General features: G+C 30.0%; 1 protein-coding gene across 5 annotated transcripts in view; it reads right to left on the bottom strand.

Annotated features, from left to right (window-relative positions):
- The window catches only part of LOC129963619 (heparan sulfate glucosamine 3-O-sulfotransferase 1-like), a 160,662-nt gene that overhangs the window by 22,351 nt on the left and 117,830 nt on the right, over window positions 1-20,481 (bottom strand). The window contains exon 1 of one of the 5 annotated variants that reach the window (XM_056078097.1): window positions 11,509-11,660. The exons of the other annotated variants lie outside the window; for them this stretch is intronic. The gene's annotated coding sequence lies outside the window, so the exon portion shown is untranslated. Of the gene's footprint in view, window positions 1-11,508; window positions 11,661-20,481 lie in introns of those variants that run through there. 5 annotated transcript variants of the gene reach the window in all.

Below are 20,481 nucleotides of genomic sequence, written 5' to 3'. Positions count from 1 at the left end.
TTTTATTGTTATATTTTATGTCTTTATTTCAGACTAGGTGGTACCTACGTGCTGTCGCAGAAGAAATAATTTTGGAAATATCGTTTCAAATTAGAAATGGCTATCTTCTTTAATTAGGAATGATAGAAAGAACGATATTTATTTTCTAGCCGACAATGAATACTTGCACTGAAATATAATGACATATGAAGAAGAAGTACAAATAATATTTATTCTATTTTTTTTTTTAACTTTATCTTTGAAGTGCTTTAGGATAGACAATGTTTTTTGTTTTTCCGTCTGCAGCAGAAACAAATAAATTTCTCGGCTATTCGACATACAACTGGCCATGTGAAAAATACTTATTTTTCTTGGTTCAGTAGCGCTCGTGCAAGCAATAATTTGGCAAAGAACATTCAACCGTTATCGCAATAGGACAAACAACAAATGCGAGATAATCTGCAAGAAGCTCAGGAATACGAAACTATTCAACGATAACATGAGGCGAAGGTGCGACATAGGCCTACAAGGAACCTCTGTGACAAGAAGCAACATTGTAGCCTACCATAATCATCAAATCTTAGTGTTTTTATTAGCACTGTGCATAACTGGCATTTGCCGGGATAGCCTGGTTGGTAGGACGTTGGATTCGCGTTGCATCCCGAAGACTCTCCGTGAGTGTGGTGGCTGGTGCACGTTTAAATTTGTAGTGGCCACAAAGTCCTCCGTGTCGAGAGTAATACCACTGCGGCTATTGGATCAGGGGTGATCGTTCTCTGATTCAGGTCTAAATTACGATCTGTGGATGCGTGAATGAAATGAATGAATAAAGTCCGTCCCGTAAAAAGGGTTGTGACGTGTGTGTAGCTAAATCACACTCTTGGCCATAGATGGCGCAACTGAAAGAACAAGAGACGCGTCCTTGGCTTAAAATCACTGACTTCTAAGGTCAGTGGGCTTGTCTATGACAAGTGCCATTAGAAACAACAACATAACTGGCATTTAAAGTCATTTGAAAAACCAAGACTTCAGTACCTTTGTTCAGCAACTGTTAAAGACTATTATTCTTGGAAGAATTCGAACAATTATAACCCGGCAAGTATTCTCCGTAACATAGAGCCAATGCACAGCTTTGAAACATGGAATATATGCTTAAATTTTCGAACTTCTACATCATATAAACAATTTAAAGCATGTTGTTTTGTAGGACCAGAATTTACTCAGAAAAGTGAGCAAGGCGCGACAATTAGTCTGTTACAAGCCACTCAGTCCGCTTTCTTTGAATTTTGAAACTTGAAAGTCTCTTTTGAAATACCCTATAAAGGGTATAACAAGGAATATCAAGTGTTTTTCGTTTTCATCAAAATGACCGTAAATTTCAAAATTTACTCACATTGAAAGTAAAAACTTATTTCCCAACAACAGGTTTCTCTGTTTGAGAGCCATTGATTAAAACAACATCCTTGAAAACAGATACGCTATTTACTTTCACATACATCGATATAAAAAGTCTTTTTTATAGTTGTTTACATGTCAACAAACAGTGCCGATGAAATATTGATTACTTGAATCTTACACATAGCAAAACCAACCAAAGCAATAAAAAAATTATCGACAATCACTGTTGAAACAAAACCCTACCCAGCTTCTTGCTCCAGAACTGATTAAAGATTTTAGGCACCCAGCCAAAAATTCAGTGTTTACGTAATCAAAGCGCGCGCGTTCTTCAACAGGTAAAACGCGTAATGCTATTTCGCGATTAACATCAGGGCAGGTGTTTAATATGCTGGAGTCCCGCTAGGAGTGAGAAGGACATTTATATTTAGGTCCATTAGGTTTATTCGTTTTTAGTTCCCTTAGCGCAGCCTGCTTAGAGAGAGTGACTAATGTAGAGCAGTAAATGCACTTAATAAGATGAAAATTCGGAATTTGTAAGGTTTTGAAGCGGCAGCAACAAGTTTTACTGCTTAATCATTTCAAGTGAATTTGGTAAAAATATTCATATGGGGAGGAAGAACTAGAGCTCAAATTCCTTTTCATGTTAAGAGATTAGTTGCAGTAGAAATAAAAAAAATGTAGGGCTTTTGTTTTATAATATTGTTAATGTAATTAAATTGTAGATTAATTGACCTGTAACGTAACTTGTCAAAAATTCGATTATGTGAGATAAAATGAATTATTTTTAGAGTTAAATTAAGGGATAAAATGTTTATTATCAAGAACAATAAAAAAAGCCTCAAAAAGTGGGTAGTGTGTTTTTCGTTAGGATAAGCTCTTAGAAGCAGCGGAAATTGTCTCCCCAAAATTTTCTCGCATATTTTATAATAAACTTGTTATATCAGAGAACTCAGAACGCCTTACATGGCACTTGCGTATAATACTTATGAAATATTAACTTTCAGCGTGACTTTAGCAATTTTACGGAATTTATCATGTCATCCTTGATTAGTTATTTGGGAATTAATCCCTAGCTTGAGGTTAATAGTATCCAAAAATCGAATTTATGTTTTAGATGCGTTTTTCCCATCGATTGAAAACGAAAATCTGACACAAAACTACACTTGTAGTCACAAAATTCTTTATTAAATTTGATATATTCAAATAATTGCCCTTTTGAGTTATTACGTTTACATGTTTAAAAAAACAAAACAGATCGACAGACAGCCAACTCCTTGTCGGATTTAGTTCAGAATTCGATAGATATTAATTGTATGTACCGAATTTTATCCATCTAGCACTCTTTGTCATGTAGTTATTGCATTAAATTATATTCGAGCAGCCGGACAGTCAGATTTTCTCTGAACGGAATATGATAGAAATTCGCAAATTTGGTGTAAAGGCCATGTACCAAATTTCACCTGTCTAGCCCAAAACGTTTATGAGTTATTTTTGTCACAGGCAGACAGACATTTTCTAAAAATGTGTTTTTCGAACTTAAGAAAGCATAAAACGTGGAGGTTTGTCAAAATCTCACGAGTCCGATTTTTTTTGACCATTTCTATATTTTCTCTATACTACATATACGAGAAAGTAAAAATGCTAAATATAAAAATGCTTATATAACACCATGAAAAGAGCAATTAAACTAAGAAATGAAAGAAATTCGATTCTGTAGTCCGAAACTTTATAACTGATAATGTTTAAGTTTGATTCGTTTGTCTAGATTGCATAAGCGTAGCAGTTTTGCCTTGTTTTTATACATTGCCAAATTTAAAGAAAAAAAATTCCAGCTTAAAAATACTATCATGTAAAAAGCGTTATTCATTTTATCACCAGGTTTTTTATATTTTTTTTCGCCATCGTTTTTAAACCAAGTATAATAATCCACAAAATTATATTAAAAAGGTGAAAAAATATATGCAAATTCTATTAAATTTGAAATAGAAGTACAAATCTTGAAAAAAAAAAAGAATTTTTGAAACGTAAGCTTACTTATTTTTAAAAAAATTAATGTCAATATTGAAAAAGCCATTCAACTGCATTTTTTAACTATGACTGAAAAGTAAAAAAAAAAAAAAAAAAAAAATCTATTGCATCAGATAATGTGTAAGAAATTTTGAAAGGCTTATTAAAATAAATAAAATTAACTGCTCGAAAATAAAATTGATATCAGTGAATATAAATAGAACGTCACAATCAATTTAGTGCCATTTAATATATAACTATACTTTCTTCCACAATTGTCCCTCAGAAACATGAATAAAGAATACAAAAATTAAATTGCCACGGCATTGTAGATATGCTTTACGTCATCACGAATTAAATAAATTAGTAATTAAAGTTCGTGATGGTAATTACTTTGAATTTCTTAAGTTATTATTAGAATTTCATTATTAGTATTAGAATACGCATTATAATTTGGCATCATTTAAAGTGAAGTCACAGAAAGTACAGAACGTCATATTCATTTGTCATTAAACCTATAACTACATTTCGTTTGCGAGTGTCCTTCAGAAACATGCACAAAGAATTTAAAAGTCAGATTGCCACGGCATTCTAGCTATGTATTACGTGATGGTGAATTAAATCAACTGCTAATTAAAGTTCGTGATGGTGATATGTCATGGTAATAAGTCAAGTACTTTCATACAAAATTCTGCATAACAGTTATTTACATTGTTCTTTTATTTAAAACATTTTAAATGATGGAAAAATTCCCTATGAAGCAATTTCCTTCGTATGAAACAAAACAGATCAATTAATAGCATTATTCTGCTTAAAGCATGTCGTTCAGCGGAACGAAAAATAAAGCACCGAATAAACTAATTACCTGGAAAAATAAATAGGCTTTATAAAAATTCATTTAGCTTTTTGGATGATAAAAATAAGGGAAAAATGCTTTTAATCAATTAAGTATGAAGTACTGTTTAGTAACTGCGTAATGGTTGCGATGATTAGAGTTTAATTGAGAAGAACTAAGCATGGTTCCATTCGCTAAATAACCATTTAAAAAATAAGCGACAAAGAAAAATTATACGTTGAAGCAAGTATTTGCAAAAAGGAGAGAAATTAAACAATTAATGAAATGAAAAAATTTAAAAGTATGCTTTTATTAGTATATTAAAAAAGCGACAATGAAAAAATCGGAAAGAAAATAAAAATGGTAAAAGCGTGAGAACCGATAGAAACATTTTAAATAAATAGAAATTTTGGTAACATATGCATTGTATTTTAAATTTTAATGGTATTTGAAAATTTTATTTTTTATGATATTCACGATAATTATTTTTATAGGTATTCACTTCTTACTTCTTTACGACTTTTGTTTCCAATTCCAAAAATCCTTTTCAAATTTTTATAAAAAGATTAATTTTTTTAGTATACTAATAATAAGCATACTTTACATTCTTTTTCATTTCATTCGTATGAAATAAGTCACATTTAATAATAGTGTATAATAGACATCATTTATAAAGAGTGTTCCAAAATTCACGCAAGATTTGAATTTCTTACCATTCGTGCAGTAAAGTGTTGGCAACCTTGTTAAAAACATTTGACAGTTGATAGTTTAGGGTTTGTAAAAATGGAGAGTTACACGATAGAACAATATTTTAATGCAAGATTTGAATTAAATAATAAGCAGTTTTTAATTACTATATTTTTATTAAATTTTTATTGAACGGGATAGGGGAATGTATCGAATAACACATACGGTGAATGGCCTCCACGGCTTTGCAGGCACATAGGCATACTTTTGTCGAAATTTTCCATGACCAATTTGCATAAATGTGGCTGAATTTCGTTGAATTTCCTACTTCAACGCACGCGTGCTTGAAGGCTTGTTGGAATACACCTTTGATTTTAAATAACCCCATAAATAGAAATCCAATGGTGTTAAATCATACAATCTAGGAGGCCAATTCCCAAAATTTCAAACTGTGGCCACCAGACGCATTATATTTGAAATATTGGTCAACAATAAAAACACGTTGTTCTGTCGTGTAATGCCAGTTTTTACGAACCTTAAACTATCAACTAATCGATGGTTTTCTTTAATAGGGTTGCTAACACTTTACTGCACGAATGGTGGCCAATTCAAATCTTGCGTTAATATTGGAACACCTTTTATTACTTAATGCAGTGCATCGTTTCATTTTTAACACTCCTCCAGCGATGTGAATAGCGTTCGAAATGTTAAAACTCTTCTATTCTAGCTGATTGGACTCTAGAACTAGCTGATTGTTTAACGGAATAAAGCTTCCTTCACGTGCTTTACTACAGGAATAATCTTTTTTTATGTGCATTTATGAAAATCCATTTCACTTTTATGCGACAGGAATCGTTTATACATGAAAAGGATCTCTAAATGTATTCAGAAGAATAAAGTGAAAAATTATATTACAATTCACAGTCATAATTAAGAGTTAAACCCAAATTGAAACAGAAACCAGCGGGAGTAATCCCCTCAAAACTTTATCTCATACTCTCTGAGAAATTTATCATGCCAGAGAACTCCTTACAAGGCATTGGAGTACTATAGTTACAAAATATTAACTTTTGGCGTGATTTAAGCATTTCCGCTGAATCTATCGTGTGATGTTGGCGAGTTATTTGACAATTAATCCCTGGCATGCATTAATATTATCCAAAAATCGAATTTACGCTTTTTAACCGACTGAAGTAAAAATTTGACAAAAAACTGCACTTGTAGTCACAAAATCCCATAACACATTTGATAGGCATTGCGTTTTTGAACTATCACCTTTAATGTTTCTGAAAATACAGATCGATAGACAGTCAACTCGCAGCTAAATTCAGTTCAAAAGTAGACTGACTATTTGTGTACATTATAGATGTTAAATTTTAGTATCAAATTTTATCTAGCTCTCTTCATTTTGTAATTATCGTGTTAACTTATATTCGAACAGCCGGACTTCCTATGAACAGATTTTAATCAAAAGTTGATAGAAATCTGAAAATTTGTTATTAAGACCATATTGTCACGTAGATACTATAGTATAGAACTCAATGACACACACAAGAGGTAGATCTAAACCAATTTATTAACTCAACTCAGAACACAGTGAATAACAGATCTTCTGCTTTTATACTAGCAGGGAAAGTTCCAGAATACTTTTCTGGAGACAGTAAGAAAAGTCCAGAACACTTGTCTGGTAAGCTAAAGAAATGTTCAGAATCTTCTGGAACATGAAATAAAGAGAAACATAAAACCAAGGAATTTAATATTTACAGAAACTGAAAATCGCATTGTTGCTAGCGAGATTTGAACTCGCGATCTCTTGATTACAAGTCCAGTGCTATGACCATTCGGCCATGGAGATTCGACTGCTTTTTTTTTCAATGCGGCAATATACCAAATTTCAACCGTCTGTCTTAAAGAGTTTTTGAGTTATCATTGTCATACACAGATAGACGGATATTTTTCAAAAACGTGTTTTCGAAATCAAAGAGGTATAAAAACGTGGAGATTCGCCAAAATCCCGAATTCGATTTTTTTTGACGATTACTATACTTCCTCTATACTGTGTTTACGAGAAAGTAAAAAGCATGTCCTGTATGTTAATAGCTCTTTTATTTCCTTGTATAAAACACTTGTTTTGTTTAAAAAATGTTCTTAATATTGTTTGTACGAACTGTAAATATATATATATATATAGTAAATAACTATGTTCCGATTTTTTTTATTAAAAAACTATATTCAAACAATTGTTTATGTCAGCATTGAAACAAACTCTCATCCTATTTATTTACATCTTTCTTTCTATTACAAACTCATTCCATTATGTAAACATATTTCTCTAGTTTTTTTTTCCTGAGAAAAACTTCATTCATTTATCAATATCTCATTCTTCCTTTTCTGTACTTAATAAAATTCATTCTTAAGGATTTTCCTTTTTTCCTCTATGTGTTTAACTACAATAAGAAAACCATACTTCTAAAAATTTTAATTAACTTTTCATTCAAATGCATTTTAATAAAAAAAATATTAAATATATATTTTTTTTTAAATTGTGATAGCTCTTCCCAGTTCTTTTCTTCTAAAACAAAAATAAAGAACACGCGTAGGCTCATAAAAATAAAAGTCTAATTTTGCCGGAGAAAATTTTATCTCCACCGAACTAAGAGTGATCAGTTCTTCAATCTAATTAAGTTTTTGCGGGCAAAAACTAATCTGGACTTTGTGTGCATAAGAAGCATAGGTAAACGCTTTGACTACAACCCGGGTTTTGAAGAAATTTTAATTGAGGCCGATGTCTGATAAGATTTTAACTTTTCAGCAAGATATTTTACAAATATATTAGAAGATATTTTATTTAGGTACAAATATTTTGGTCGCGAATAACTTGAAAAACAATTACGTGGTTTTTGATTTTTTTTAATTAAAGAAATTCTTTAGAAACTTTTCCTCAGAGTTTAAAATCAATTTTTATTTAGTTTGATTCCTTCAGGCAGTTTTCATTCTCCAGTAAAATTTTTGTGAAAACAACCTTTCAAAAGCAGCCGGTTTTAAAATTAAATGTACGTGACACAGAATTAATAAATTTTTTATTTTATCGATTTGTTTCGTAACACGTTATTTTATTTTGGTAGTTTGAACTTACTTATTAAAGCGCTTGAATCTGATTTTCAGATTAATATTTGGAAACTGAATGTAAAATGAATTCTAGGCTTAAATATTTCATTCTATTATTAAAGTTGCTGGTAGTTTGGATGTAATAATATTCTGCTCTAAGAAAAGCTCTAATCCGTTAACTTCCAGTTTCCTATTCATAGAGAAATTATATTTTATATCTCTGTGTTTGATCCATTGTTTTTTGATGCGTTTTATCAAATCGCTTCTGCTATGTTTATTTATCATTTCGGTGCTAATATTGCAATCGATTTTAAACCAACTTTCCTATGAATTAGAGGCATGGAACTTTAAACATAATTCAAACCTGGATGGCAATGCAATATTAAGCCACTTTTCTGTATGTCTAATTATTTATCTGTTCAGTAGACATTTTGCAATTGATTAAAAACTATTATTACCGACAGACGATGTTAAGAACTTAGTTTAAAATTGATTGTAATTTCACGCACGCATGCACGCACGTTCACACACACACACACACACACACACACACACACACACACACACACACACACACACACACACACACACACACACACACACACGTTTAATAAGCAGAAAATTATTATTTAAATAAGAAAATACTTTTTTACAATAATTTACAATAATTTTGTAAATAATCAATATAGAAAAATTAAACTACGTTTTTAAAATGGATGAAAAAGTATAAAGTATTTTTTCCTAAATTTTTAAAATTCACAATCACAAATTTTTAGGATAACCAGTATGAGGCTAGGAGAAATTAATTTGTATATTTTAGTGCTTCTTAAAAAAACGTGGTATATTAATTATTTCTTTTGAAATATTTTTTTGGATTTATCCAAACTAATAAAAAAATATTTCAATAATTCCAAAGCAATTTTCAATAGGAATATACTACTGCATTTGCAGAATTTTAAGTCCTTTATCAGATATCTAAGGAAAGGTTTTAAAATGATTTTCTTTCGTTGATAATTTTGATTTTATTTCTTGATTTTGATTGATTTTAATTGATTTTTGATTGATTTTATTTCACAGCTATCTTAATTTTGGTGTTATAATTAATTTTTTTTCTGAAATTCGAACTTTAAATTAACCATTTCTAAGGCCGTGGGAAGTATGCTTTCTACCAAATTTATCAATCTTTATATGAAATTATGTAGGTTGGCATTTGTAGTTCTGACAAATTTTTTTAGAAAGACAGAAACTTAGAGGCTTCAGTTCTTTATCTCACAGAAAAGGCTGTGCCTTGGTTTGTCACTTAATTATTAATTAATAAAATTAAATTTATCTAATAAGCTAAATGAATCCCTTTTCTTATTCTAATTTCAAGCCCAAAAATATTTTAACATAATATGACTAGAAAAAAATGGCCCTTTAAAGGGTTAAACCGCTCTTTATAGATTAAAGGGAATAAATCATAACTTCTGATGTGTAGCTAAATATGTGATATCTGAACATTTTTTGCTCATTAAGATTTTATGAAAACATTCAAACAAATCCAGATCGTCCGCTAGAAGTATTAATTATTGATTCATGGAATTATAGTGATTTGTAAACTGATGAAAGCTGCTCTTCTAAAAGAGAGGGTTGAGAAAAGTCACGAAAAAAAGGCGAGCATTTTTTAAAGGGATATTATTAAAAAAGTAAGGAAAAATTAATTTTATGATTAAAAGTAAATGGTTCATTCTTAGAAATAAGTAAACATATTTAAATAATAAATAAGGTACTTAGATATAAAATAGTTTAAATACCTAAAAGTTTTAGTATAAGAAATAAAAAAGTGGAAAAATGGGAATAAAATTGATTTGGGAAGATTGACAATAAATATTGAATGGATGGAAAATATTTTTTCATTATATATTTTGTGCACTTGATAGCTTATGATACATGAAAATAAAAAATATGTATAAAAATGAAAAGAGGTGCCACATGTTTCAAACAATATAAAAAAAACACAATTGTTTCCTTTATTTTTCTTCTTAGCCAGAAGTTTTGTCGAAGCCAGTAAAACGATTGATATACGATTTCGATTATAATTTAAGAAATTGCTATTCGGAGGAATAAAGGATGAGCATTTGAATGATATATGCATATTAAATAAAATTAATTTCCTCAAAAGAATCGAAACAACTTTGATATACAAATATGAAAGACATTTAATTTAAGTATTAAACAGAATAATGTCTTATTCGGATTCATACTAATGTTAGTAAATATAATAAAATAATATAAACTAAATGCATCCTTGCGGAAGAGGAAATTATCGAAAGGAAAAATATAAGCTGGTGAATAAAATATCTTTCAAAACATTTTTCATATTCGAACTGTGAATCGCAAAATCAGATGTTGTTTGATTTTATTTAAATTCCAAAAGCATCTTCAAGCATTAAACCGACGCTTATTTATCCGGTAGAACAATCTCACTCATTAGAAATAAACTTTTGCAAACGTTTCGCGAAAAACCACAAATCTAAATCTACTGAATAAGTTGGTATATTAATTATGAATAACTACGAAATGCAAATTATAACACTGCATCTGATTTCAACGCTGTCAAGTGTTTGTTAAAATATTTGGATTTAAAATGTAAATGACATTTTCCCAAAGCTAAACTTAATATTTATTTAGAAAACTATGTATTTGTAAAATGTAAAATCCTTTAAATGAATACTTTTGCGATTCATTTTCAAGATTCATAGTTAACATCAAACAAAACTCATGAAAATTCTGCCTTTCATCACTATAAAGTTATCTTGTCAAAAGTGTTTGTTATTCCATGCTTTAATTTCTGAAATGATTTTTAACTTTTCATGATGATGTTTGATGAATTCATAAATATTATTATGATATGCAAATAATTAGAAGATGTTTTTAAATATTTATTTGATTAGATTTACATTTCTTTCTTATATTACTACTGAATTTTACATTTTACATTTGAATGTAAAATTCAGAAATATTTATAGGAGTTTTGAAGCCGTGCCTGCCAGATAAATTGTGCTTCAGATTTCGCTTTTTTTTCGTAATATTATCTTTTGCTCCAAGATCGTTTCTTTCTAATATAATTTCTTTAAAATTTCTCGTGTTATCTTCTTTGTACGCATGCGTGATGAAGTTTAACACACACACACACACACACACACACACACACACACACACACACACACACACACACACAAGATAAGGAAGATCTGAAACGATATGTTTGTGATCAATTATAGTTATACCCATATTTAGGAATAAGAACTCTTTTTTGTTTATTTATCCTGTTTTAGGTTTATTATTGTTACTGTTGATAACAAACTCCTAAAAACTTTCCAGATTTATAAAACAAATTTATTTACATTTATGAAGAAACTAATCAACCGCAAACTGGAGCCAGCTATCGAAGGCCTAACTTAGATAAACCCCAAACTCTCCCGAGAACAAAAAGAAAGCTAATCCAACCAAACCTTGAATTCCACCTCCATTATTCGTCCTCTCGGATACAGCAGAGATACAAACACAGGAGCATCCAGGTATCTGTGCAGACCGCTGGAAGCCCATCTAATTCGTCAATGGCAAAGAAAAGATCCTGTGAAAGGCCCCAACTCGTTAATCATTCCAGGCCTGAGTCTTTTCTGTCAGTCAGTCACAATGAGTTTAGATAAAGGGAAGAGCGTTTATTTTCGTGTTTTTCGGATCGTTTTTCTTTTTCAGTCGGCCAACTCCATTACGCAAAGAGTTTGCGCATCGTGCTTCCCTCGCACGTGTTCGTCAACAGTCATCAGAGGAAACAAAAGTTTGTAGTATTCCCGAGTTCGTTACTTCTCTGCCGGTCCTTGTTCGCTTATTCTCTTTCTACCCCTTTGTCATGTTGGTTTCCTTTTTTGTGATGGCCTAGTTTTATTGAGATGAGTAAACCAAATGCGAGAGCGATGCAGTATCGCTGGGAATGCAGCACTTAAAAAAACAAACCCGGCCTCACGCGTTTCTAAGGCATCCGTATTGATAAAAGAAAGCGCTTAAGACAGAAGGCTAATAGGGAAAAGACGATAGCTATGGTGAAAATAATTGTTCTTGGTTGATAGTACATATTTATCAACACACAGAAATTGTAACAGTACATGGTTGACATTCAAATAAAAAAAAATTCGCCGTGTTTTCTCTGTCCCCCCCCCCGTAGTTACATTCAAGATACAAGAAACTTCTCGAACCAATTCAGCAAAATAAGGATTGATTTTTTTTTTGTATCCGTCCAATTCGTATTAAATGCATATTTTGAGTAGCTCATTGTTTTATAAAAGAATTCTCTAATCTACTTTGAATACGCTCACAGTTCCTCAAATAATAATAAAAAAACCCATTCAATAAACTTAAATATGATAGACTAACGATCATCGCGCAATTACCGTAGATTGAATGTTGATAATCCCGCCAGAAAAATTTATTCTATTCTTTCACGCAGTTACAGAAGTCTCGCGTATGCTCCTTAGTTTCAATTCGGGAATCTTATGGAACTGTCTTGAAAATCGAAACTGGAATGACCTATACAGGAAAATAAAAGGGGAGAAAGTGAATTTCCGCGTTATACAATCGAAAACTGTATTGTTTGATTTTTAATGTTATGATCTTTTATTGTTGCCATCTTTAGAGATTGGCATTTTTTAGATGAGAAAAATAACTAAGAAACTTAAAATTCCCTTTATTTCCCCGGTTTTTAAGAAAATTTTAAAATTTCCAAGCTTTTTCCCGGTTTTTTTAGAGGATTTTAAAATTTCTTGTGAGTTTCTGGTTTTTCCTGTTCTTTCGATGGTGTGGTAATCCTGCGTAAAATAAATTTCAACATTCAGAAATATGGCTCATATTGAAGTAATTAAAAAAATAACGGATTTTATAACAATGATGCAGAAATACTAAATCAGCAGAGAAACTTCATAGAAAAGCGATATCAAAATTCCTTATAGGAACGAAAGATAGAAATGATAGGCTTGGAATTATGCTTAATGCACTTTTTTATTTCTTGCATAAGGAAAAATTCTGTTTATTTAGTTACCATAAAAACATATAAAATTGAATTAAAAAATAAATATAACAGATGGTGAAGCATATTTAATATATTGAAAAACACGCAATTCCTTTTCTAATGATTCATTTACAAATTCTTAGAATGGAAGAAAAATTTTTAAAAGTACATTTGTGTATATATTTTTTTCCGAAGTACTCGCACATCCAACTCCCCCTATCTAAAATTTATTTGGGAAGCTTAATGGTATAGTAACTCATTAGCATATTCTATGATGGCGAATCATATTTAATATGTTGAAAAACACGCAATTCCTTTTTCTAATGATTCATTTACAAATTCTTAGAATGGAAGAAAAATTTTTAAAAGTACATTTGTGTATATATTTTTTTCCGAAGTACTCGCACATCCAACTCCCCCTATCTAAAATTTATTTGGGAAGCTTAATGGTATAGTAACTCATTAGCATATTCTATGATGGTGAATCATATTTAATATGTTGAAAAACACGCAATTCCTTTTTCTAATGATTCATTTACAAATTCTTAGAATGGAAGAAAAATTTTTAAAAGTACATTTGTGTATATATTTTTTTCCGAAGCACTCGCACATCCAACTCCTCCTATCTAAAATTTATTTGGGAAGCTTAATGGTATAGTAACTCATTAGCATATTCTATGATGGCGAATCATATTTAATATGTTGAAAAACATGCAATTCCTTTTCTAATGATTCATTTACAAATTCTTAGAATGGAAGAAAAATTTTTAAAAGTACATTTGTGTATATATTTTTTTCCGAAGCACTCTCACATCCAACTCCTCCTATCTAAAATTTATTTGGGAAGCTTAATGGTATAGTAACTCATTAGCATATTGTATGATAGTGAATCATATTTAATATGTTGAAAAACACGCAATTCCTTTTCTAATGATTCATTTACAAATTCTTAGAATGGAAGAAAAATTTTTAAAAGTACATTTGTGTATATATTTTTTTCCGAAGCACTCGCACAACGAACTCCCATTATCTAAAATTTATTTGGGAAGCTTAATGGTATAGTAACTCATTAGCATATTCTATGATGGTGAATCATATTTAATATGTTGAAAAACACGCAATTCCTTTTCTAATGATTCATTTACAAATTCTTAGAATGGAAGAAAAATTTTTAAAAGTACATTTGTGTATATATTTTTTTCCGAAGCACTCGCACATCCAACTCCCATTATCTAAAATTTATTTGGGAAGCTTAATGGTATAGTAACTCATTAGCATATTCTATGATGGTGAATCATATTTAATATGTTGAAAAACACGCAATTCCTTTTCTAATGATTCATTTACAAATTCTTAGAATGGAAGAAAAATTTTTAAAAGTACATTTGTGTATATATTTTTTTCCGAAGCACTCGCACATCCAACTCCTCCTATCTAAAATTTATTTGGGAAGCTTAATGGTATAGTAACTCATTAGCATATTGTATGATGGCGAATCATATTTAATATGTTGAAAAACACGCAATTCCTTTTCTAATGATTCATTTACAAATTCTTAGAATGGAAGAAAAATTTTTAAAAGTACATTTGTGTATATATTTTTTTCCGAAGCACTCGCACATCCAACTCCCATTATCTAAAATTTATTTGGGAAGCTTAATGGTATAGTAACTCATTAGCATATTCTATGATGGTGAATCATATTTAATATGTTGAAAAACACGCAATTCCTTTTCTAATGATTCATTTACAAATTCTTAGAATGGAAGAAAAATTTTTAAAAGTACATTTGTGTATATATTTTTTTCCGAAGCACTCGCACATCCAACTCCCATTATCTAAAATTTATTTGGGAAGCTTAATGGTATAGTAACTCATTAGCATATTCTATGATGGTGAATCATATTTAATATGTTGAAAAACACGCAATTCCTTTTCTAATGATTCATTTACAAATTCTTAGAATGGAAGAAAATTTTTTAAAAGTACATTTGTGTATATATTTTTTTCCGAAGCACTCGCACATCCAACTCCTCCTATCTAAAATTTATTTGGGAAGCTTAATGGTATAGTAACTCATTAGCATATTGTATGATGGTGAATCATATTTAATATGTTGAAAAACACGCAATTCCTTTTCTAATGATTCATTTACAAATTCTTAGAATGGAAGAAAAATTTTTAAAAGTACATTTGTGTATATATTTTTTTCCGAAGCACTCGCACATCCAACTCCTCCTATCTAAAATTTATTTGGGAAGCTTAATGGTATAGTAACTCATTAGCATATTCTATGATGGTGAATCATATTTAATATGTTGAAAAACACGCAATTCCTTTTCTAATGATTCATTTACAAATTCTTAGAATGGAAGAAAAATTTTTAAAAGTACATTTGTGTATATATTTTTTTCCGAAGCACTCGCACATCCAACTCCCATTATCTAAAATTTATTTGGGAAGCTTAATGGTATAGTAACTCATTAGCATATTCTATGATGGTGAATCATATTTAATATGTTGAAAAACACGCAATTCCTTTTCTAATGATTCATTTACAAATTCTTAGAATGGAAGAAAAATTTTTAAAAGTACATTTGTGTATATATTTTTTTCCGAAGCACTCGCACATCCAACTCCTCCTATCTAAAATTTATTTGGGAAGCTTAATGGTATAGTAACTCATTAGCATATTGTATGATGGTGAATCATATTTAATATGTTGAAAAACACGCAATTCCTTTTCTAATGATTCATTTACAAATTCTTAGAATGGAAGAAAAATTTTTAAAAGTACATTTGTGTATATATTTTTTTCCGCAGCACTCGCACATCCAACTCCCATTATCTAAAATTTATTTGGGAAGCTTAATGGTATAGTAACTCATTAGCATATTCTATGATGGTGAATCATATTTAATATGTTGAAAAACACGCAATTCCTTTTCTAATGATTCATTTACAAATTCTTAGAATGGAAGAAAAATTTTTAAAAGTACATTTGTGTATATATTTTTTTCCGAAGCACTCGCACATCCAACTCCCATTATCTAAAATTTATTTGGGAAGCTTAATGGTATAGTAACTCATTAGCATATTGTATGATGGTGAATCATATTTAATATGTTGAAAAACACGCAATTCCTTTTCTAATGATTCATTTACAAATTCTTAGAATGGAAGAAAAATTTTTAAAAGTACATTTGTGTATATATTTTTTTCCGAAGCACTCTCACATCCAACTCCTCCTATCTAAAATTTATTTGGGAAGCTTAATGGTATAGTAACTCATTAGCATATTCTATGGAGTGTGTCCACTAAAAAAGAAAAAAAAAAATGTAATAATCCAAAATATTGTAGCCTGATAATACTTAAGGTTTGATTCATTTATCTTATCCCAGTTTGGCTTGATTTTACTAATCCTTGCATTTTCTGGGTAAAGATTTTCATAATACGACATTTACCGAAAAAATGCCAGATTAACAATATGACCAAGCTATCATGTTAATGAAAGCGAAAATAAAAATTCTGCTCTGAAATTAATGTCAAAAAGAAGCAGTTACATTTCATCATACCATTAATAGTAGCAAAACCGCGTGAGTAAATAAATTGCTTTTAATTCCAAAAATAAAAAGTATTATTATATAATATGTTAAAAAAAATTTGAAAAAAAAATTTCTATGGAAATAAAACCAGCATAGCTGAGAAACTTTAGAATGATGTAAAAAGATTTTTGTGAAATAACAAGACCAGGAATTATAAAGGAAAATCTACATATTGACGACTAATTTTGCTTATTTAAAAATCACATAAATATTTGAGATACCCCTTTATAGAGAGTATCTACAAACCAAAAAGGAATTGCGTGGCAATTTGTTAGTCTAGTTTCCAACGTAATTCTGCATTCCTTGAATGACAATTTTGGTATCAAGCAAGTTAGAGATCAGTCTAAAGACGTTATCTTGCAAATATGTATATATTATCTTACCTCCATAAAATAAAGTACACTTTTAAAGCATTTATAACTTTCAACTAACTTCTTTATTTTTTGTTTCCAATTATTCTTATATTTCTTTTACTCAATAATATTTGAATATTCCAATTTTAGAAATTCAAGTAACGACGGACTTGTAATATATCACCGTGTGGAGATTTGCCCATATAAAATACTACTGATAAAATAGAACCTTCTAAAAACAATTCCCAGGATAAATATATCCAGCGATTTAAAAAAAAATGTAGAATAAATTTTGCTCGAAAGTGGAAACACCTCCAAGGAGAATTTTTAATTATCTGCCCCAGTAATTTTTACTTCCTAGTTTTCTGAAATCTCCATTTTTCTCTTTCCAGATATTTTACGCATTGAAAATAAACTATCCACTTTTTTTGCAAACATTGATTTTATAGTAAAAATTAAAACTTCCACGGAACGAATTTTGACTATCGAACGAATTAAGCCATTCACATTCTAGTAATGACCAAAGACTTCATCGGTGTCAACGCTCTCAACTTTCAACTTATAATTATGAAAATATTCCATTGATTTCCGTTAAGAGTTCGAAGTTTTTTTTGACAGTGAAATGCAAAGTGAAATCTTTATCTCAGTAAGATGCTCTTTCAACCATAAGCAATCCATTAAGGCAAAAGTAAAGCTAGTTATTTCTGTTCGGCAGTGTTTGTAGCGAAAGTAAAGCGGGGCTCTCAGAATTTAATTAACGGAATATTTTCGCTTGCCCGGATAAAGAAACTGACCTATCGGAAGTCGATATTTTGGTTAAATTACACGAAAAGCTGAATTTTCGTTATCGTAACACTGATCTGTTCGTCAAAATGATTATGAAAATGCGTCTGGTAGTTAAGTCGAATAATGGGCTTTAGGAACACTTCGAGCTCATATTTACATCCTTGAAGTATTCAAATTCTCATCAAACCCTCATTCTGCATTATATAAACTTAAAAGTTAGTTAATAGAACTATGAAAAATAATAAACCGTATTATCGTTTGCATATAATAACAACAGCTTTAGTACATTCGACGCTATAGACGAGATATCTCGTCTTTTAGGTATTACCAATTACTGGTTTCTGTTTGCTATAACTGGTCTCTTAATGCCAGTTTAGATAAGTTGAATCTTCTAATGCATGTCTGAAGAATACCTTCACATTTTTCATTTATTTTGATTTATTTATTTTGCATAAAAATGTCAACAGTAGGAAGAACTGTCATTTGTCTTTTCATGGAGTTAGTATCTAAATCCTCCGTAGCGATGAATGTGTTAAGAACACTCGAGGTAATATTTATATTTTTATAACGGAAAATTTCCGTTACATCGTTACTATGCGTTATATAAAACTAGACATTTCTTAAGGGAGCAACTAAATATTAGAAAACTGAACTATAGTTTTAATTCAACAATTATTATGTCCTAAACAGCAATAACAGTTTGCAGAAATCATTCAATCTTCAGAAATTAATTTTCTAATTATATGAAATAACGCACTATAACAGTTGCATGAAAAATATTATTGTACTAGCAATTGCAGTACCAAGTATATGATAATAAATTAATTGTACATAGTCATTACCAAACTGCGGCTTGTCTTATGTTATTTTGTAATGTCTATTTTTCTTACGTAAAGTGCGCAATAGATTTCAGAATTAAATTTCAGCGGTGTATTTGACATGAAAGAAGCCAATCTTTTAGAAATAAGTCGAAACACACACACACAAAATAATGGCATAACTTTCTAAAATTAATTACGTTGATGAATGTAAAAGATTTTAGGAAAGAAAACACTGAATTCAGTTTGAAATAAAAATTTATATTTCTATACTTGTGTATAAAAAATAATAATACAGAAAACATAAATAAACTTTCTTTTCTTCTATTTCTGAATTATTTCTATTTTGTGCAAATTTATATCTACCCATTTTTTTTTCTCTTTCAGTACAGCACGGTTGTATGAGCACATGGGAAAAGAAAGAAGTGAATAAGCACAGATGATGCCCATAAAAGGAATGATGGTTTTTAAAATTGAGTATTAAGTAAATTATGACAATTATTTAAGTGTTTTCGTCCAGCGTTAAAAAATGAGATCAGAGAATACTTTCCGATAGTAATATCAAATTTTGAGATAGATTTCAGTTTTCAAAAACCATTAATTATTCGAAAAATGTGGAATATCATCAGCGTATTAAATAATAAAAATAAGGAAAGAAGTGAAAAGTGTTAAGGTTACAGGAGATTACAGGAATGCAATTGAATGGATTGAATTACAGGAGATTATTGAATGCAATTCAGGAAAAAACAACATTTTATGGATGTAAGGGTCATTACCAAAACTGGTACCATAGTACTTCACAAAATAAACCGGACTTGTCTATTTTACGACACATAAATTATAATGCAATACCTAATTAGCGTTTCAGTTTAGTTTTGTTAAATTCTCATTTTGAAGGGCTTTTAGAGTAATTTTTGAGCAGTTAAATAATTTTGAAATGTATTCAAAAGACGAGGATTTTGCCTGGGCTGGCATCTTTTTTCCTCGCTGCGCCAGCGGGAGATCATTTGACGCTGGAAAATTTAACTCGCATCAAGCACGAGTACAATGCGGTTCTTCAGTGGATTCGGAATCTCAGCTAAGATCCTTCCGCGCACGAAGGAAGATATTCCCACTAAGTCTCCGCGTTCTCAAATTAATATGGAAAAGACAGAGCATTAGAATTTTTCCAAAATCAAATGTTAAAAGCTGCAGTATTTCAAAATGTGTACGGTAGTTATGGTAGCATCCTAACGAAATCTGGTTTTTGAGTTTTGAATATCGTATGTTTGAAACACGCTTTGAAGGAAAATTCACCGTATATTCGTCTTGATATTTGTTAAATATTCCACAGCTCAAATATAATCCTGTTTGGTAAGAAAGTTTGCTTTGGGAGGGCTATATAGTTAGTGCTCTCCTCATCCAAAAGCATAGAAAAAATATTTAATTAGGCCTCATCCTTTGGTTCAACCCCAAGGAATCTTTATATTTATTCAAAACAAAGCTTTAATGTAACTGAATTAAATTTAAAATGTGTATTTACAAACTAACTATTCAATTTATTGCAAAATTAGAAAAAACGCAATTTTTATTTTATTTAATTAAGAATTAAATAAAAAAGAACTACGATTTATTACTTTATTTTTACTTTATTAAATTAAGAATTCAAAATAAAAAAAAGTTCACTATTTATTGAAGCTCTCTTTTGTTTCATCAATCTTTTGTTTGAATCAATCTTTTGTTTGAATCAATCTTTTGTTTGAATCAATCTTTTCTTCAATCTTTTGTTTGAATCAATCTTTTGTTTGATTATGTCAAAAAAAAAACATTTTTGTTGAAAAAATAATCGTTTCTACACATTTACGCCTTGAATATGATC

Source organism: Argiope bruennichi, chromosome 3, assembly GCF_947563725.1.
Source record: "Argiope bruennichi chromosome 3, qqArgBrue1.1, whole genome shotgun sequence".
Lineage (NCBI taxonomy): Eukaryota > Metazoa > Arthropoda > Arachnida > Araneae > Araneidae > Argiope > Argiope bruennichi.
The sequence above is the reverse complement of the archived record's forward strand: the minus strand, read 5'-3'. Positions and strand labels throughout refer to the sequence as shown.